We start from the raw sequence: 20,275 nt of genomic DNA, 5'->3' as shown, positions 1-20,275 counted from the left end.
GGAATTTTGTACTGATGGTGTGAGAGCATAAGACTGTAGTAAAAACATCTGTGATATTCTCAAATATTTCTCACTGCACTCTGAAGGAAGACCTTGAGGTATTGTCAGGGACAACAATGCAGCAAATAATATGATGGGCAGACTTATGGGCACTGTAATTTCTGACTTAATTCTAAACAGCTGCTTTATGGTGAATTAAAAATGTGAGCAGTGTGTTTTGCTTTTGTCACCACTGAAGCTTCAATAGGATTCTCTGGAGACAATACACAACCTTAAGTTTTTTTGTGTTTGTTTAGGTCTGTAGAAATGGGCTAGCATCACAAGACTACTGTGTGCCTTAGGGTTTGTTTCTTTGGATGTATTTTATTGTTTGAAAACTTTTATGAAACTCCTGATTCTTTAAGCACTGTTATGGCAGTATATTTTTTTTCTTTTTAAATCTAAATTTTCTGCCAGTGATCATGGATACAGAGTATCATCTATACTCACTTTATATATTCACATTATCTAATGTGAATATATACCATTTTTACCAAATTTTACATTTTTACTAAATGTAAAAATAATTGTGATACATGGGAGGTCCAGTGCATTAAAAGTGCTTCCTTTGCATCTTGGCTATCTCCTTTATTGTAGCTAGTCCAGATCTGGGCAGATACAGAGGGGGAAAAAAAAACAACTAATAAAAAAGTCAAATACTTCAACTTTTCTCCTAGGTTAGGTGGAATTTTCAGTGTCTTAACTATTTCAAGTAGAAGTGATTATGTGAAATTTTTAAGTTCTGGGAACATTGTGCTCTTGAATGATTCCTAGATGTCTACTTCCTAGGGATTTTTTGTTGTAATTCACTAAAGAATCTGGTGTTTGCCCTGTGGACTCCTGACTGTTCTCTGAGAGTTCTTGCTTTAATTTCAGAAGGTGAAACTTCTAAATAGATTTGCTTCAAGAACAGACGGGGGGGTGAGGATGAAAACAAAGATAATTTTCTATTTAAGACCTATACAAGAGACAGGCAAACTTTTCTTGTCTCATACTTTTCCTGTAGTATCTTACAGAAATAATTTTGCATGCTAATTTGTGGGAATTGAAAACCTGGATTGACACCACAGGATTGGAGTACTTTGACTGTAATGCAGAGATGACCGTGTCAGTGACAAATTGCAGATCCTTGTATCTGAACTGCCTGGCCTGTAATCTCTCTTAGGTACTGAGGTACTGCACTCTTCATCAATTTCCATGGTTAATGGCACAGACTCCCACGTTGACACATTAGAGATCTTTTTCCTCACTTAAAAACAAAGGTGGTTGTAAGAAAATTAATACAGTTGTAAGAATTTTCTATATACACCTTGGCATCCTTCCTTTTGAACCTTTATAGTTAGCAAAAACCAGCCATTGTACCTTTTAATGAAGGAGTTTTGTGATGTGATTCTCATCATAACAAGGGGCTGGACCTGACTGGACTTTGCTCTGAACCTTAAAAATTATGTCATACACAGTCTTCATAAAAAGATCATGAAACTATCATTTAGAAAATAATTCCTGTGGAAACAAATATTTATTTTGAAAGAATGTGGGATAAATCAGATTTCAGTTCATCTATATTTATTTCACCTCTAGAGGTGAAATGAGATAAATGATGGTAACCTCCAGCATTTAATTCATAATTAGGATTATATGAGATTAAATTCACCTGAGAGAGGTTCACATTCCTGTTAATTCACTTTGGTTCAGTCATTACTGTCTACTCCACAAAGAAATCCAAATTGAGGATGAATCTACTACAGAGCTTGCAATGAAACTGAAGCTGAATCATAGTAGAAAAATGTCTCTTGAAAAAGAAGTGGAATAATTTGTTTTTTGCTCCTGAAGGTGGGACTTTTATTCAGTCTTATTATGTTTTTACCAGTGACTGCTTTCCTTTCCTCATTGCAGAGTACTCAGCTTGTGGCTTGTAAAGAACACTGTCAAATACAATATTTTCTCAACTAGTTTATTTATTGATGGGTTTGATGCCAGGCTGGGCATTGTGGATGTGACTCACTAAAACTCTCTGTCTGAATTGTAATAGTGGAAGGTTTAATCTCACTAGATACTGGAGATCTGTGCTTCCCAGTCTGCTACCTTTGCTTTTTTCCCCACCTTTCTTTCTCCTCTCATCCATCTTGTAGTTGATGCATCATAATGCTTAAAAAAATTAATTATTAGATGCATTAAAATTTGCAATACAAACAGCAGAATATAAAATTAAGATAACCCTCCTGAGAGAGTCATATCCCCAAGCTTCCTAATTACTCTATGAAGACATCTCCTTCAGCAGCTTCCACTGGCTCAAAGAGGTCATGGGGGAATTAGCTACTGCTACTTTTAAAAGTCAGCAATTACAATCTCCATCTCCATAATCATGAATTACATCATCAGTATTCTGCCTATATCCCACACAGGAGGGTTTTCCAACCCCGATGATATAATAGCTGTAGTAAAAGAAACTTCAAATCAACAAGGGTCAGAGGAGCTTAAAGCTATGGCTACTTATAGCACATTAAAATCTCTGACTGTGTCTAAGACTTGCTGCACCTGGCATTCCAATGTGACTCTTTATTTTTTTTTTTTTTTTTAAATTATATTTTTCAACTTCAGTTTCATATAAATTAATGCCACAGTAAACCTCTGTGGAAGACCTCACCACTTCTAATTTCTGGGAGTTATTTTTAAGTACTTGATTTTAATAGTTTCTATTGGAGGTTGTATTTATTTCCTCTTCTGACTTCTTCTCTAAAATGTATGTGCTTCATAATTTGATTTGGCATTTTACTGACAAGAATTCTTTCTTCTACTGTTCGTGATCTGACAATGTCTTATGATTTGTTTGCTCAAATGATGACCTATAAAACTACCTATAAGTATTCTACTAATGTAGTATAATAATATAAACAAAAGATCTCTTAGAAGCTGTCTTAGATTTACTTTTATTTCTTATTTAAGATTTGCATCATGTCTAATATTTTCCCTTGATTTAAAGAAAATAGTTTATTTGGAGAAAACAAACAAACAAGCCCTTATATTGCATTCAAAGCCATTCTGCTGTTTTGTCTGGTTTTCCTTTCAGTATTTTGAATCTTTATTCATAGCATACTTAAGATGCACAGTCTGTTTAATATTTATATTGCTTACAGTCCACTAAACAGAAAATAAGCTTGTAAGATTTTTCTTCTTTTGACATCTTCGCAGGGTTCAGTTGCTCATAAGAATAGTTTGAAGTGAACAGTAAAAGTTAGACAGTTCAGCATCCCTAGTTAGCAAATTCTAATAGTGAAATAAATCAACAGTGCAAGTATATGGACTGATTACTAAACACAAGACAAAGCCATGAACTGCTCTGGGACATTCTTAGGGTAGAGATTTTTCTTTTTCTCCCTCTCTCCCCACCAGTAAAGTGATACTCTCTTATCAAGGGTACCCTGACCTCATACAGTATCTTATTTATACAGATGTTTATATCTTAAAAAAAAAACAAAGCAAGCAAATAAACCCAAGCAACCTACTCCCCATCACATACCACATTTATCCATTCAACTCTGATAGAGTTAAACCTAGCCAGGAGCGTCAAGAGCAACCAAACAAGCTCCTATAGACATGTCAGTGATAAAAGGAGGAATAGGAAAAAAACTAGGCCCTCTTTGTAAGGACAGAGGAGACCTGGTTACTTGGGACATGGAGAAAGCTGAGTTACTTGCTGCACTTTTGTGCATCCTTCTCCACTGCCAAGTGCTCCAACCACACTGCCCAAAAGGCAGGGGTTGGGAGGAGGAACAACCAAACACTGTGGGAGAAGATCAGGTTCAAGGCCATCTAAGAACCTTGAAGGTCCTGGCTTCATGGGACCTGATGAGGTGCATCTGCAGGTCCTGAGGGAACTGAGGGTCCAAGGAGTGGCTAAGCTGCTTTCTACCCTATTTGAGAAGTTGTGGCAGCCCAGTGAAGTTCCCACTGACTGGAAAAACATTACTTGTCTGCTGTATTCATCTAGCATTTGTTCACTTCTGTAATGCCACAGCTGCAGAAATAGTCTTCAAAGTACAAAAACTGGAATCGTGTTTATTCCATTAAAATCAAAAATATAATTTCCAACTGGAGCTGACAAATAATTCATTGTGTGGCTTTTGTTCCTGCACCTCCTACTTCTTTTGGAATAGTTTTCTTTGGAAACTCTAATGAGTATGCTTCTAATTTGACATTTGAAATGCAAACCTTGTAGATTTCCCTTTTCTCAGTATTCAGACCAGCTTTGTTTTGTAGAATATGTCTGTGATTTTTATATTTTACTTGCTAGAATATTAATGAATATGCATATGCATGCATTAATGTATAAACATTCTTGTCATGGTTAGAGTGGCTTGAGAAGAGATAATAGAGAAAACTGTAAGAAAATAACCTGAAACTTCTTAATTAATAGATTTTTGGTTTATCAAGATCATTTTCATGCTTTTTTTTTTTTTCTGTGGTTTTCTTCTGCTGATTGAACTAAGACCATTCAAGCAAGTTACAATCCCATGTAACTTGAAGGACATAATACTAATAAATAATATGCCAAGACCCTTATTTTTATGGAACAGGCACAGATTTTAGAAATTCAGCAACAAATGTCTGGATAACCTCATCAGCTATTTATCAGTTTAGCAGAGACATTCTTACTGAAGCCCAGTAAAATGGGAAATGACATAGATGATGCACCCTCAGTGCTTCAGGAAGGATCAGACTACCTTTCCCTGTGAATTTACGAAAATAATCCATCATTTTTTTCACCTTTACATTATGAGGATACACAGCTTCTTTAGATTGTACTCTAGATGAGTAGCTCAAAGAAGCAGGGCTTTATTGAGACAGAATTTTAACTTGAGGAGGAGACAAGTTTCCTTGATTTATTTCCCTTTTTGGTGAATGACCTTCAGTGTCATTCAAGCACAAGTTTCTCACTCCTACTACAAGGGAAAGAAATTGTAGAAGCTAGACTTTTTGGCTGAAGCTCAACAGATTGTAATGCTTGAGGCAATAAAAATATCTGAAACAAGATTATGAGAGTTAGCTGCCACATACAGCTGGACTGTATGTCTGCTTGAGCCAGACCCTGAACTTTTATTGTCTCCATAATGGACTCAGTTGAATGTTATCCAAGAGCTGGGTTGGGTCATTTCAAAATGCCTATTGCTCTTGCTTTGTCTGCTGTGCAATAAATTGTGTGATATCTGCTACTTTTAGCCTGTGCTAATTATAGTGAACTAGCCTCAAAAGGTTAAAAAGAAAGACTTTGTTTGAAGAAAAAGAAAGAAGGAGGGGCAGAGGGAGCAGGAGGTGTGAACAGATGGTTCTTGGTCAGTAGGTAAAACAATTTGTCTAAAGAGGAATGTGGGATTTGTGCTAGAGACAATGTGATGATTTTTTTTATATTTTTTATTGAAATATGTTTTTATTTTTCCCTCTTTATTGCTCAGATGTTATAGACACAGCTATATTGTTTCAACCAAGGACTGACTGGTGGATGGATTAGTGTAACTGTTCTGAATTGCTGAAATTGTGGTAAATAATTATGAGCCATATTTTGGTTTATTATTTGGTATACAAGAATAGTACTTATTACTCAAGTGTGTTAAATCCGAGGTATTCAATATCCTGGATGACATGCAAATTACTTCTGAACTTTAGGAATCACAGCTAGTCAAAAGAAGTTATATTACTACCCCTGGAAAATTTCCATTTAATATATATTTCATTCCAGAATATGTATTGGTAAACTGCCTGATGTACACCTTCTGATATAATAAGATTCAAGCCTGTAGTAAACTTGATAATTGTTGCTTTTCCTTCTTTGCCTTGCTTCAAAATATTAACGTAGCAAAACTACTGAATGTACTTTTCAGGAATTTGGCATAAGCATTTATGAATTTTCCCTAGTGCAAGTGTTTTTTTGTTTGTTTTTTTTTTGGTTTTTTTTTTTTTTTGTTTTTTTTTGGTTTTTTTTGTTTTTTGTTTTTTTTTTTGGTTTTTTTTTAATTTATTTTGTTGTTGTTGTCTTTTTTTTTTTCTCTTCTTGCTTAGGGCTTTTTTGTTGTTGATGGTTTTTTTGGTGGGCTGAGTGATTGTTGTTTTATTTTTTTATTTTTCTTTGCTTGTTTTCTTCAGCTGTGCTACTCCTTCATGCAACTTTTATACAGAACATTTTTCTGTGGGTGACCAGGCAAACACATTTCTCCTAATCCCCTATTTAAGCACATAACAGCTTCAAGACATGGACTAAAAAAAGGCTGGAAAAACCACTTTGGGATCAATTTTTTACACAAAAAGTAGTTAGCCTGTGACTGTTTCCTTAATCATACTTCAGCCTGTCTCTAAAAGATACCATGACTGCTCCTACCATGGAGTGATTGCAGGGGCTAAACGTGTCAGTTCCACCTGTGTGGTTGCATGATTTGTGACTCCTGTAGCTGATGGACCTTAAAGGTGGGTGTGGAAAATGGCAGCTCAAGGAGTAGTGGCAGAAAACCTCATTGGTGAGTGATGACAGCAGAATGCATCCCTCATGATCTCGAGAAACTGGAGCAAAATTGACCTGAGCATTCTGTGGAGATCATGCCCTGTTTAGAATCAGGGCTCGTGGCACCTGGAGGTTTTTTGGTGTGTTAGCATTGCAGCAAATCAACAGGTGCATGTGGTAGAATCTCCAGAAATCATGTTGCTGGGAAATCAAAAATATCTTTAACAATCTCAAGAAAATGTTTCCCTGTTGTTTTCACAAACCCCTTATTTCATTTTGCCTGCTTGCTAGAGACTTGCAATGAATAAAGGTAAAATGGAAATAAATTTCTGGATAAATGACAGCGTTAACTGGTCTGGGTAATAAATTTTCAAACCAAACTAAATATTTAAAAGGATCTGTAATATATAATTTGCAATTGTTTGAACTAAATATCATGTATTGGCAGAAAGTAAGGGGTTTGTTTTAAGAAAAACATATCAAAATAGTAGATCACAGAAAAATTCTTTCACTTCTTAAGTTAGAAATTAACTTGCTGAAAATTGTCATTTTTTGACTTTCTGATTTTGGCTAACAATGGCTCTTCCTTTTCAACTGTTTGTTTTCTGGTTTTGAAAAAGGATCTGGAATGTGAACCCAAAGGGCTGGGAAAAATTGGATAGGAATTTTCTTGGTAAATCTGTTACTCTGATTATAATATTTGACCAGAAACAAATTTCCTTAGGAACTTCAGGTGCTTAAAATATTAAGGAAAAAAAATCTTATCTGAATTTGAATAGGAATTGTATCTCTTAAAATACCTTTAAAATTTCTGTTCATATGATATATTTTGGGAAAAGAAAAAATGGGAGATCTTTCCTCCTGGAAGTGAGGTAATTCTTTTATTCTCTATTTTTTTTTCCATTTAACTTTAAAAATGAGAAAAATTAGTTATGTCTGGCTGATATTTCAGTAGACAGTAAAATCTTTCTGTTGGAGGCATTACTTACATGTAGTGTGCCTCTCATGCTGGAGTTCTGCTCCAACCAGCCTACTATAGGAATTACTTCAGCAAGATTTCAATGAAACAGCGTTCAATAAAACATTTAAGATTAGATATTATTTATGTTTTTTTATATATATATCCTGACATATTCTAGTTGCAGATTATTAAATATTAACTAGCTGTGGGCTGTATCTATGTAAAGAGAAGAAAAAGCATACAGTCTGTAAAACTGTATTATTTGCATGTTATATTAAGATACACCTCTGTTTCAGCAATCATAAAAGAGAAGGCAGAATTTCAGAATTTTTTATTATTATGTTTTAGGCATAAAATAAATAAATGACTGGTGATTGAAATTGCTCTTGTGTTTCAAAGCAAGAATTCAATGCCTTTTCGTTACTTCAGTTGGAATTTTATACCAATTATGGCAGGTAAAACTCAACAACTATGTTGTATTCCTCCTACTTTCCCCTCCCATCCCTTATAAGAGAAAAAATTACCTGAGCTAAAGCAAGAAAAAATTGTTCATATGAAAACTTCATGCCAACAGAATCTTGCTTTAACCTTCATCATTTTCAGTCACAAATATCCATTCTAATATATACTTATCTGTGTGCTAATGTATCATGGAATGAAACAACTGAACTGACCATACAACTAATTTTTTTGGGGTTTTTTTTTTTGTTTTTTTTTTTTTGTTTTTGTTGTTTTTGTTTTTTTTGTTTTGTTTTGTTTGGTTGTTTTTTTGTTTTGTTTTTTTTTTTGTTTTGTTTTGTTTTGTTTTTTGGTTTTTTTGTGGGTTTTTTTGTTTTGTTTTGTTTTGTTTTTTTTGAGTTTCCTCTATTGGGGTGAGGTATGCATTTAGGATCAGACAAGATCAAAATGTGGTTTTTGTTCACTCTAGTCAGGGAAACCTACCATAAGAGAAACTTTGGACTGTGTCTTTGGCCTGATAAGTTTAGCAGGAGACATCAATTTTAAGCCAAGATAAAATTTAAAATTATTTCTATTTTTTTTTTCTGTTTAATCTTGTTGTCTCTCATAATAAATACAAAAATAAAGTTAATACTTAAATTTTAAGGCAAACTTTCTGTATTATATCTACAGTAAAATACATGTATTAAAATGAACACAACTTACGTATTTAAAAATATAACCTGCAGCCCTGTCCAGAGAGACAAAAAATGCAAGCAGGAAAGATAGAGTAGAAATATTAATATTATAATACTAAGTCACAAGGCATAGAGGGAGTGTTGGGACCTTTGTAAGATCAGTTCTTTATGTAGTCCACGGACCAAAGACTCAGTATTCCCAGAGTTATTCTGTCATAATATTTAATATGCAATACACATATGCTCATTAGTAGAGCTCAAAACTCTATCAAATTACCTTTAGTAAACAACTTGAGAAAGACTCTTCATCTCTCATGCCTTTGAAGGCAATTGGGTGGGGGGGATAGGGGGAGAAGAGCACAAAGGTCTCAAAAGCTTTAGTTTTAATTAGTCCAAAGAGCAGCCTTCCTGTTGAAATGTTATTGGCTATCACGGCAATCTTATTAAATAAATTACTTTAAGTTATTTCCCATGACAAGCCTCTGATAAAGCAACATGTTAAAATTTGTTGCCCACTGCAACGAGCTCTGTTGTGGCTGAACTGTAGAGGGAATGGAATAAGTTCAAGTTCTTGTACTCCACATACTGAGGTAGATATCTGATTTTTACAAAGATTTCAAGGCACAGGGGATGATAACAGAAATTCCTGATTAATAAATAATCTTTAAAATATAACCTTTTGTTTTTGCTGCAGCGCGCAACATCATGATATGGTGTGCATGGCCTCACGTGAGCTCTGTAAACATTATACAGAACTATAATTCCCTCTGGAGTAGTTTGTATGAGATGGCATGGACTGAACACATGCAAGTTTTTGATGGCACTGGGTGTCATTTGCTTCATCATTTCTAAGAGAATCTCTAACTCTACAGTTTTAGAAGGTTATTCAAAGGATTGGCACCACTTTAATCCACTGTATCTCTATTTTTCTTTATAACACTTGGGCTAGTTCCTATATTTAAGATGAGTTTCTCTGTGAGATTTGCCTGAAATTTCTCTTTTCCAGATGAAGTGATAATGAATGTGCCCATATTCATTCATGTATGGAAAACTTTGTGACCTGAGCGAGTATATTTTTATAAATACACCTAAGACTAGGATGCATTGTAGACTTACCACATTGGTTAGTATTGGCACTATTTCTTATTTTTTTTTCCATTCAGTGAAGCGAGTGTGTAATCACCACACACACACAACAACAACAACAACAACAACAAAAAGACCCAATGCTGGTACTTCTCACTTCCATTTTGGCAGTGCTGGAGCTGCTGGGGTTCAAGGATCTAATAAAACCTGTGAGTTTCTGAAGGCTTGACACTGAGGTATCTCAAGTTAGATTCACCAAGACAGGACCACCCCAAAACAAAATTATTTAATTTCTCTATATCTTTCTTCCTGATAGTAAACTAGTGTGTGAAAAGAAAGGCTTCGCAAAGTATCAACTAGACTTGGTAGTTTAATCTTCCAGTTCCTTTCAGTCTCCACTGAGGGTTCCAGGGAATGAAGATGAATTGAACTTGCCTCCTGCTGTTCCTCTGACAGTTTTTGCTGCATGGCTTGCCCCACAATGCAGAAGGTTGAATTATTTCTGTGATAATGTCCTGCAGTAACTTCTTGCTGTAGAAAGATCTGAGCTATTCCTGCAGAATTTCAATCAACAGGGTTTTTTTCCCCTCTTAATTTTTTTTCCTTCTTTCCTGTCAGAGCCCAGAACCATGGAATTACATTTAATGTAATTAAAATTTGTTTTAATCAAGCAGTAACATTTTTATACTCTTTCAATAATTTAAGCTGCAATATAGAGGCTCTAGCTGGGGTGCTGAAATAATTACTCATGTATATATATTTGACTGGGGAGAAAGATTAGAATGGCAACAGAAACATGGAGAGGGAATTTAAGGATTTTCAACCCTTTTCTTTCCTGTGGTTATCTACAGATAGAGAAATGGGCAGAGAAGGACGATCTGAATTTTAAAAAAAGTAAAAGCAGGGTCCTGCACCTGGGGAGGAATAACCCCAGGCACCAGCACAGGCTGGGGTTTAGCTATTGGGAACCAGCTCTGTGGGGAAGGACCTGGTGGACACCAAGCTGTCCATGTGTCAGCAGTGTGTCCTGGTGGCCAAGAAGGCCAAGGTGTTGTGGAGTGTGTCAGGAAGAGCAGTTTTAGCAGGTCAAGGAGGTGATCCTGCCCCTCTCCTCAGCCCAGCCTCATCTGGAGTGCTGTGTCTAGTTCTAGGGTCCTCAGCACAGGAGAGACACTGAGCCCCTGGAGCAGATCCAGTGGAGGACAACAAAGATGATGAAGGGACTGGAGCATCTCTCTTATGAGAAAAGGCTGAGGGAGCTGGGTCTGTTCAGCCTCAAGAAGAGAAGACTGTGAGGGGACCTCACCCATATCTAGAAGTATCTGAAGGGAGGGTGTCCAGAGGATGGTGGTGGTGCAAACTGGTGCCAAGCAATAAGGCAGGATGTAATAGGCAGAATGTTCCACTTGAACACAAGGAAGGACACCTTGATTCAGTTGACCAAACACAGGAATGGGTTGCCCAGAGAGGGTGTGGAGTCCCCTCAATGAAGATATTCAGGAACTGTCTGGCTGCAATCCTGTGCCTCGTGCTTTGGGATGATCCTGCCTGAGCAGGGAGGTTGGACTGATGACCTGGTGACTGTGATTCCTTCCACCCTGACCCATTCTTTGAACAGGTTACAGAATTAAGCAAGTAAAAGGATAAGACACAAGATTTCTAACTCTGTTTTTTTTCATAGTTCATAGCTTTTGTGCTTTTCCTGTAGGATTGTCTCAGTCTACATCCTCTGATCTCTGTCATTCCTTGAAGCTCAGAAAGATTGCTGAATGGTTTCCAGGTGCTTCTGTACTATTTTAAGATCAGCTTATTATTCTTATTCCTTCATTGAAATAATATTCTGTCACTTCAAATTTTTCCTGCTTCTCCTCCTGCTATTTATCTTTAGGTATAATGCTAATGATGATACTCTCCTACCTCTTTATTACTTTTTAGTTTCCTATTTTTTCTTTCCTTTTTTTTTTTTTTTTTGTTTTTTTTTGTTTTTTTTTTGTTTTACATTATTTTAATTTAGAGACTTAGGAACTGTTCTAAGCAAGACAACACTGAAGCACAAATAGAACCTGAGAATGTGTTGCTAATCTTAACTAAAGTTAAATAGCTGGTCAGATACCTTAGATATAAAGACGGTATTAGTCTGATAACTTGGCAGGGGAGGAGAGAGATGAAAATGGAAGTGAATAATACAGGCACAGGAAAGCTGTGGAAGAGCAGCAAATACAAAGGGATATTTTATTAAGCAGCTAATGCCACGGGTTGATTACAGTTTGGGAGGGAAGAGAGGCAGGGGCAGCACTGCAGCCATTAGAGGAAGTTTGAATCTAACAATTAGCATCCACTGAGGAACAGGAAACTACATATTATGTGGCAAGCTAGTTATGCTTGTTGTGGTGGGTATTTGTGTGGTGGAATATGCTTTCAGGCTAATTTATCCCCCATGGTAGGGTGTCACAATTCTGCTCAAAACCAAAGGCATGTTTCTAAAGGTTATTATAGAAAAGTTACAAATTCAACAATTTTAACAACAGGGTTCAGGCCTTGCATTGTTCTGTTGCTGTTTTCTGATGCATTTTCCCCTCAGTGATCTGCCTTGTTTTGAATTTTGTTTAAAATCTCTCTCCTCCTCCAGCTGCAGAAGATGCAGTTTTATGTTCTCCCTTCTGTATTGCCCTACTCTCCTGCATAAGCTTTGTTCACATGACAGTAACATTTACCTCCATTAAGTAATTCTTCTGAGCCTCTCTTTTGCTATTTGGAAAGCTATTGGCATCCTGATCACAAAGCTGTCTAGGCTATGAAGTAATTTTAAATGTCAGGAAATCACTCTTGGTTCAATATTTCTAGGAATGAATGTAGATAGTGGGTGATGATGTGGATCCTTTGAGTAGCAGCTAGGGCACTTGCTATTTCTTTACATCTATTTAAACACAGCCCCACTGTTTGAAGGTTCAGAATATTTTAGCAGGCCAGACAACATTCTAATTTCTACTTCTTCTTTAGAGTCATTATAATGACACCAGCATGTAATAATCCTGTTTGGTGGGGGATTGTGTTCAGTTGGGTTTTGATGTGTTTTGTTTTGTGTTTGGTTTCTTGGGGGATTTTTTTGTGTAAAAAAGGTGTTTCAAATATGCAAACTAATAGGTTTATAGTAGCTTTATTGTAGCTTGAATATAAACAGATCAGGTATTACTAGATCATTTGAGAATCTATACTTGGCTTTTCTTAAGGATGATCCATTTTGGAGGCAGGAAAAAAAAAGAGAGACCTGAAAGTGACTGTAACACACAGGATATTTATTTTAGAAACTTGATTGACAATCTTTTGGTGACTTCACAAGGGAAACTTCAGAATCTAGTGCTGCCAAAGTAGGGGAGGGGGGATAAACAAGCCAAGTGAAATATTACTGCTAATTCCTTCTTTTATCGGTCATCTTCTATGTTTTTCAAATAAGTAATCATATCAAGAAAAAAATCTTAGAGTGCTGAACATGACAAGGTTTTTTATATGATTATATTTTATATAGCAGGCTTCTATGCAAGATAATACATTAGAAATGTTTGGTAAAATAAAGACTTTTCAGTCAAATCCACCACAAGCCTAGCATGTGCAGGTTTTGTTAGGCAACAGAGCAAGGTTGAACAAAGAAGAACAGGCTGAAACCCTGATTCTTTTCAGATTCAGCTCTAAAATGTCTTTTTAGCAGATCAAAGCCTCACAGTTGGATTAAACCTTTAACTCCTCCACTGCAATTCTCCTCACATCTTAGAGATCACAGGTAGTTGATTACAAAACAACAGATACCTTCACTGCAGTTCTATATCAAGCCACAGCACTCTGTAATTTAAAAGTTGCCTTAATACAACTGCATTTAAAAATATATCATGGATTTAGGGAAAGGCCTGCTAAGCTTTGTTAACTTGATGCCATTCAGCTTTTTGTGAGACAGGCACATACATATACAGGCTTTTAGCAGTAATACATTGATATTTTTCCAATAAAGTTGGTAAGCTGTCTTGAGATGCATTGTGTGCTCAACTTTAAAGCAAGGCTTATGGCTCTGAAGACTTTGCATATGTACTACTGTGCTGTCAGCTGCTGGAGGGAATTCAGGCTCCTACTCTGCAGTGTGGTGCTGCTGCTGGGAGAATGCTGATGACTCCTACCTGTGTAGTGAGATGTTTATGGCTTGCTCTTTAAGCCTCTCCATACTGAATTTATGTAACTAAGGACACACACACATCCCATAACTTGGTTGATGCTTCTCTCTTCCTCGTTTTGTTTCTACTAATCTCTGTGTATATTGTTGAGGAGGGGAAGCAAACCACTTTTATAGACAAGTATAGTTTTGCAACTGTTGGAACTGATGAATGCCACATGTTTATTAATTAATGGGTTTGTTTTCCAGGGTTCCCTGCCACTCTGGCCACCAGGTGTTTGTCAGATCATTTTGGTCTTTTGTGCTCATTCTGACAGCCACCCTTTTGATGAAAGAGCACCTGGCAGAACACTTTGTCTTATGGTGAACTTGGATAATCATTCTTCCTTCCTCCTTCTGCCATTAATCCAGCTCTGCCTGTCTTCCCTCCCCAGCAGCTCGGGGATTCAGTATGATGCTGAGAAGTTAGGTCATGTTTGTGACATGTGAATGAGTGCTTAGAGATGCTCTGAGGAAGTGGGGACTAAAGCTGGAGCTTTAGGAGATCTGGCTTACAACCTGTTGTGGGCACCCTTTCAGGTAGGTTAAGGGAGTTTTGTGAACAGAGCTCCCTTAACCAACATGAAAGGGTGACCACAACAGGTTGTAAGCCAGCTGTGAAAGGCTGGGCACTGAGGACAGCCCTTTATTAGGTAAAGCAATTAAAGAATGACAATTTAGGCTGAATAAGTTATTGCTGGTATTTCCCAGATGAGTTAAGTTAATAGAGTAAAAGCCTAATTAAAACATTTCCTGCTTCTTGCCTTTATTCTTGCATGTTTGGGACAGGTCTTCTGGAAACAGTGTGAGGGAAACTTGCTTGGAAATATTTCCTTCTGTGATTATGCAGTGATTTGATTGTAATGACATTGTTAAAACATGGGCTCCTGAAAAGTCTAAATTCTGACTTGAATGCCTTCCAGTTCTGAACTTCATTTTTTCTTGGTTTTTGTAAACCTCCTACTTTTTCTGCTTTATGATTTATGCTGTTCCTAACTAGCCTTCTATTTATGTGGTTTCTAAAGAATAGTTAGTGAATAATTTCTCATATTTATCAGTGAGAAGAGTCTTTATATAAAAGGTGCAATAGCAGAAATTGGAAGAAAAAACTTGCAGGGTAAGGGTGGTCTCATCTTTTTGGTTATTAGCACATATGCAGAAGTAAAAATAACACCTGTTTGCTCTGGAATGGTAGCATCCAGTTGCTAAGTGAGCAAGATGACATATCCTTAGAATATGCTCAAAGACTGAAGTGTCTGGGAAATATTGTTCTACATTTACTCATCCATTTTGTTATGCTGGAGTGTTACTCTGTCTTCTCTTAAATGTTGCCTTTTATAATAGAGTGGACCTACCCCTTTTTTCTCAGTGTTCTGAAATATGATAGCCTTCCTTTGATCAGAAAGTGAGGGGAGAGGCTGCTCTGATTCAGAGATGAGGAGGCTGATCCTTCACTCCTGTGCTTCTTCCCTAGTTCACATAGCCTATCATAACATGCTTATCTTCCTCCAGCCCAGCTAGTCCTTTTGTAGGCTAGTTTTTTTTCCTCTGACATTTTTGTTCCCGTAGGACAGAAGAAAAATGCATGCAGACGTAGTAGCCGTATTGTTCTGTTCCAAGTCTTAGTCTTGAGATTTTTCTAAACCTTTTATTCTCTGAATTTTTGTGTACATCAGGTTTTTGAAAGCTGTGAAGAAAATACGATAGAACAGGGTTTGACTGGATCCTGGACTGTTCTTCTCTTAAAGGAGAAAATCACCTTGTTAGGTGCAGAAATGAAACTGTTGTGACTAGTGCTAAGTCACCTTCAGTATGGCCTTTCTTTTCTTTTGCGAGGAGGAAAACAAACTGCAATCCTAGGACAAAAGCTATAGCATAAATATTAAATCATAAATATTAAAACTATAGCATAAATATTAATATCTGAAAGATATTAAGTGTGGATGTGGCACTTGAGGACATGATTTAATGGTGAATGTGGTGGTGGTGCCGGATTGACAGTTGGGTTTGATATTAAATGTCTTTTCTAACCTTAACAATCCTATGATTCTATATGAAAGCAGAAGAATTTACTAAATTATTCTGCTTTCATCTGATGCTCTAAGTGGGTAAACAGGAAGTTAGGAAAACAAAGTGAATGAACATTTCCCTGGTAACTGTTATACAATTCCAGGCTGATATTCTTCTGTCAGTTTTCTCATGCTTAGGGATGATCTTCTGTGTGGATCTGATAACTTCAAGAACGTGATACTGATTTTTAAGCGAGAGTGGGGGAGATAAGTACAGGCACACAAACACACACACAGAAGTGAGTTACTATCTGTTCATTGCCAGTATTCTCTGAAGATCTTCAAGTTGCAGGTGGTTGGTAGCTAACACATCTTTAGTTGCTACTTGCTCCGTATCAGCATTCTCTTGGGGAAGAAAACATGAAAACAAAGTATTTTTCAGTTAAACCTGTGCTAGCAAAGAATATTGGTTGTATGTAATGTAGGGCATCTCTGTTCTTCTCCCTCGTTGCTTCCTCTTTCATTTGTTTTCGGTAAATGAGAACAAGCTCTATCAAAGCTGTCTTACATTTTGAAGGTAATCCCCTTGGAAATGAACAAATGAGACATGCTTTCTTGGGATGCCAGGTCTTAAAAGCTTTTTCTCCATCCTATTTTCAAACACAGTACATTTTAAAGAATAAGATCAACATTTTATCTTTTACTGTTTGGCAAATACTGAGCTTCCTCTTTTGTCCTCTGATTCCTGACAAGGTCTCAAGGTGAGTAACTCGGGTTTCTGTTTGTGCACACTCAGGTATAACGATGTTCTCTGCACAGTTCTGAGAGCAAAAGACTGTCCTTTTTAAATGGGAGTGGGGTTGCAAAGCTCCTCAGGTTAAGTCTGTATTATGAGTGCAGAATGAGAAGCCATGCTTTTGCTGTTGCTAGCCAGCCACTGTAGGTAACAGGTTTAGCAGTTTCTTAGACACCTCTGTGCAACAGCTTGAGAAGTCTTGTCGCATCTAAATCTCTGTAACTAGTGCTGGTGTGGACAAGTCCTCTTATTCACCAGTTGCAGTATTGAAGGTGGATGTAACATTTAATAGGACCAAAAAGCAAAACTTCCACAGCAGCCCCACCTCAAAGGAGTGAGATGTTTTTCCACAAAAACAGCTTTCTAGAGAAACCTCTCCAACAATCCTTCCAAAACCCCAAATCCCTCAAAACAGATGTTGTAATTCAAAGGGGCGCTCTAATAACTCACATATGCTCTTTTCTGGGAATCTGTGTTATGTTCCCTCTTCAATCTTTGATCCCCAAAGTGTCCTATCCTGCCCCATCTGTGGTGTTTCATGATGATACCATCACTGAAAATAAAATCTTGACATAGAATTTGTCTCTTGTAACAGAAAGAAAACAAAATCTGTTTACAAACAGTATTTTGAAAATGAATAGTTGTATTTTAGAGTGTTTCTTGATGATGAAAGGCTGTTGGAAGTTTACAGACCTCTCTAAACTAAGGAAAAATTACAAGTATTTACTTTAATTAAAACAATCCAGAAGTCTGTTGTTTTAGATCCCGATCAAACCATTTAGGAATAAAGGAATGATATCTTGCAAACTTTCTTTCTTGGATCAGTGCACAAACATTGGGAAAGGCGATAATGCAAAAGAGCATGAAGCCAGCTACACGTTCAGTACTGTTTTCCTTGTTGTTGAATTAAGTGGAGGCACTTTTGAATGAAGGAATTAATCACTGATTTACTTAGCAATCACAGAATAACACAGAATGGGTCAGGTTGGAAGGGGACCACAGAGAGTCAGCTGGTCCAACCTTTTTCCTGGGTTATAAATCCGTCTCTCTTTGGCTGGCACTTCTGCTCTGCTCAGCAATCAAATACTTTTTGTCTGACATATTCAAAAGAATTCTTGCAATCTGCAGAAGAGGCCAAAAAACAGTTCAGAGAATTCTGGACAAGTTATACACATTTCAGCAAAGGATTCATGATTTATCTGTTTTGAAGGGGGATGCAACATAAACTCTATATTTAAAAAATGGAGATGCGTATACCTCAACAACTTTTTTTCTGCTTAATTGGCTCTGGTTTTAGCTTGTTACCATAGGATGTGTATCTCAGAATTTTTTTTTTTTTTTTTTGTGTTGTTTTAATGAAAAGTCTGGCAGATGGATTACAAAATGATTGTCTTGATTCAAGACATATGCAAGTAATTCCTTAGAATTCCTCATTCATCCTCCTTTAAAATAAGAAGCTCAGATCTGATATTCATACTCTAATCCAGCACTATGAGAGAAGGAAGCAATTTTTCCTGTATTCTTTTGAACTTTCCACGCAGTGTGAACTGATGCCACAAGTAGTCTGTTTCTGTAGCTTTATTTCTCAGGGGTAACATGCCTGAAACTTTCAGCATGCAGCCTTGAATACATTGCTGTGAGGCTTCTTCATTTTAGTATTTTCAGGAGCCTTAATACAGATGGCAAGCATTGCAACTTCATTTCCTTGACCAATTTCTTAAAAATAAACCATTAAGCAGCAGTTCTTGCTTGTCCCTAAGGTAATCAGCAGTGAATTTATTAAATGACTTTTGATTTGACAAGTAATGCTGGTTGATGTTTTAGACTTTCATAAGAGCAGTAACTTTTGCACAAATCAGGCACAATGTTTTCTTACCTTCTTGGTATAGTAAGTAAATGTAATTCTATTTGTTAAGGAATTCCTCCTTTTCATCATTTCTGGTTGTTTTTATGTGGATATTCCATACATCAACTCAAATAACAGCTCTGGAATAACAACAATTTTACTGAATGCTGAAAAAGCAGGTGGAAATTTTTTATACTTGTCCATTTTCTTTCTATGGAAGTGATCTGGAAAAAGCTTTGCCTAAGCACTCACAGCTCTAAGCTGCAGAACAGTGTAAACTTAAACCCTGTTGTTAATTTGCAAATAACAGGTCTAAAAGCTATAGATAAATGTAAATATATATAGGTCTAACTTGTAAACTGGCAAGTCTGGCATTTTTTCAGAGCAGATACTTGCAAAATGGTCTAAACAGGAACTTCATATTGCAACCTCTTGTCCTAGTGTCTCTGAACATTAATACTGATTGAGCTCCCAAGCCCTGCAGTACTTTTTTCTTTTCCTTTCTCCCCTTCTGCTAGGGAGAGACTTTACAGCTAGATGGGCACCCCTAACTGTGAGGAAGAAGAACATAATGGTGATTTACACTGTGAAAGGTTTAAAAGCTCTCTTCTAGGCCTTACTGAAGACTGGGTGATATACACATATTTACAGCCCATGGCCAGATGTATGATCTTTGTTTTCTTTCTGCCTTTCTCAATGCTTTGGTTGGTTAGCTCATCCAGGAATTTTTCCTTCTGGTATAGAGTGGTATTTGAGGAAGCCTTAATCAGCTTTTTACAGTGGGGTAGCAAGCTGGTGCAGAGGGAAGGTGGGCACCACTGTGAGGTACCTGTTCCTACGATGTCACGTGGAAAATAAAAAGCCCATAAAAGGCTTATGGAAGAGGAAAGCCACTCTTGGCAGAGTTGCTCTAAGTGCATGACTGGGCTGTCATTCTGGTTTTCATACTGTGTTAAAACAATACATAACACTTTGTCAGATACGTCAGTCTTCCATCAGCCACGGATGTATTTCTGTTATTTATTTTCTCCCTGTTGTAGTGCCACTGTCTCTCTCCTTCAGCTGGATTTGCTTATGGGTTTTAGTATTACCTGGAAAGAAACACTGACCAATCTACTGCCTACCTTCTCTTATTTGGCCTAAAGGCTGTGGGCACAGGCATCTATATTTGTGTTGGATCTGGCTGAGATAGACTTAATCTTCTCCACAGCAGTGCTCATTTAATTGTCTCCATAGCAGCACTCAAGAGCTGTCCTTTTGGTATTAAGAAAGGTGTTGGTGGCACACCAGTGTTTTGGCTACTGCTGAGCAGCGCTGGCACAGCATTATCACCCTCTCCTACCTTCCCCCCTCACACCTAGGCTGGGAGTGGGCAACATCTTGGGAGGGGACCTAGCCAGGACAGATAATCCAAACTGACCAAAGGATAGATATTCCAAACCATATGGCATCAGCTCAGCAATAAAAGCTAAGAGAAATGGAGTGGGGAAGGACATTGGATCTTAAGATGTTTGTCTTCTGGAGCAGCCATTATGTCTATGGAAGCCTAGGAAGTGGCTGGACATCACCTGCTGATAGGAAGTAGTGGAAAAATATTTTGTTTTCCTTTGTTTCTCTGTGTGGCCTTGCATTTGCTTTATTGAGTTGTCGATATTTTGACACGCAAGGGGCTTTTTTTCATCCTATCCCACCCCCTGCTGTCTCCTGCTTA

The sequence above is a fragment of the Vidua macroura genome, chromosome 2 (assembly GCF_024509145.1).
Source record: "Vidua macroura isolate BioBank_ID:100142 chromosome 2, ASM2450914v1, whole genome shotgun sequence".
Classification (NCBI taxonomy): Eukaryota; Metazoa; Chordata; class Aves; order Passeriformes; family Viduidae; genus Vidua; species Vidua macroura.
The sequence above is the reverse complement of the archived record's forward strand: the minus strand, read 5'-3'. Positions refer to the sequence as shown.